The following is a 1,737-nucleotide window of genomic DNA, read 5'->3' as shown; positions in this document are numbered from 1 at the left end:
CTTTGAAGTCTCCCTCAGCTGCTCCTTCTTATCTAATTCTTCCTTCTGTAGCTTGAGTATACATCTGGGAAAGCTCTCTCTACAGCTCAAAACCATGTTCCAAAAGTTCCAAAAGTATCTGCTGAGCCAGGCCCCGGGAGTAGTCCCGTGAGGGCAAAGCCAAGTGGACACAGAGCAACATTCCTGACTGCAAAGACCCACAGACAACTAAATACCAACTCCACATTTTTAAGTCCATACATTTTTATTTAAGAAATTTTATGTGTTATGATCCATTCCACTGCTCCTCAAAGTCACCTTAGTTCCTGAAAAGTCTGAGTCAACTTACCTTTAAGATAGGCCTTTTGGGGGCATCTGGGTGGCTCAGTTGGTTAAGCATCCGGCTTCAGCTCAGGTCATGGTCTCACGGTTCATGAGTGCGAGTCCCACGTCAGGCTCTGTGCTGACAGCTCGGAACCTGGAGTCTGCTTCTGATTCTGTGTCTCCCTCTCTCTCTGCCCCTCCCCTGCTCACATTCTGTCTCTCTCTCTCTGTCTCTCTCTCAAAATAAATAAACATTTAAAAATTTAAAAAGAAAGGCCTTTTTAAAACATCTCATCTCTACAAGTTGAAATGCAGTGATGTAAAATGTGTTATTCCTTGGGGCGCCTGGGTGGCTCAGTCAGTTGAGCATCCAGCTCTTCATTTCAGCTCAGGTCATGCTCATGGTCCTGAGATCAGTGGGCCCGCCTCCGTCTTGGTGCTGACAGTGCAGAACCTGCTTGGGATTCTCTCTCTCCCTCTCTCTCTCTCTCTGCCCCTCCCCCACTCTCTTGCATGTGTCCTGGCTCTCTCTCTCTCTCTCTCAAAGTGAATAAATAAACATTTAAGAAATATATTGTTCCAAGGGCTCCTGGGTGGTTCAGTTGGTTAAGTGTCCAACTTTGGTTTGGGTCATAATCTCACCGTTTGTGAGTTCGGGCCCCATGTTAGGCCCTGTGCTGACAGCTCAGAGCCTGGAACTTACTTCCTATTCTGTGTCTCCCTCTCTTTCACCCTCTGCTTCTCCCCGCCTGTGCTCTCTCTGTGTCTCAAAGATAAACATTTTTTAAAAAGTATTATTTCTTACTACGTTTCTAAAATGGAGGTCGTGTTACTTCCAGCTTTCACTTACGACCTTAGCAAACAGACATTTCAGGTCTCAGTGTCACCATCACAAGACATGGACTGAGATGGGAGCATGGCCTGTGTCTCAGGTTAGCCCCGTTAAGAATTTCTGGACACTGAAGCCCACCGCGCCCATTCTCATGGGGAGCGAGGTCTCACCCTCTCAGGATTTACAAGACGTGATGCAGACAGGACTGTCTCCACTCCCCGCAGTGTGGGCAGTTCCCCGTCCCTGAGCCTCGCAGACGGCCGGCCCTGCCAGTGCCCTGAGTGTGGCGCACCCAGGTGTCTCTTCTCCGCTAAGGGACTGCGTCTTGTTCCTTCGCCTCCATCCCTGAGCACAGGTTGTGCATGTAGCACGTGCCCGGTAAGTCAGCACTGGGTCCATCGGATGCAATTGAATCTAGACCCCTCTGTGTGGTCAGGTCCAACCTGGGTTCAGCGATGACCCAGACGGCCTTGGATTCTGACCACACAGAAGTCATTGTCAGAGAAGGAAGATAAGTAAAGTAAGTACAAGTGTGATAAGTTTCAAACTTGCCTTTGGGACATAACACTCCAAAGCCCAGGATAACTGTTGCTGGACCCCAG

The 1,737-nt window shown here is 49.0% G+C and overlaps 1 non-coding gene across 1 annotated transcript; it reads right to left on the bottom strand.

Annotated features, from left to right (window-relative positions):
* Positions 1-1,166: 1,166 nt before the first annotated feature.
* On the bottom strand, positions 1,167-1,301 carry LOC115272894. Its single transcript, XR_003900541.1, has one exon. It is a non-coding gene; the product is annotated as a small nucleolar RNA SNORA1 (small nucleolar RNA).
* Positions 1,302-1,737: the final 436 nt, after the last annotated feature.

The sequence above is a fragment of the Suricata suricatta genome, chromosome 11 (genome assembly GCF_006229205.1).
Source record: "Suricata suricatta isolate VVHF042 chromosome 11, meerkat_22Aug2017_6uvM2_HiC, whole genome shotgun sequence".
Lineage (NCBI taxonomy): Eukaryota > Metazoa > Chordata > Mammalia > Carnivora > Herpestidae > Suricata > Suricata suricatta.
The sequence above is the reverse complement of the archived record's forward strand: the minus strand, read 5'-3'. Positions and strand labels throughout refer to the sequence as shown.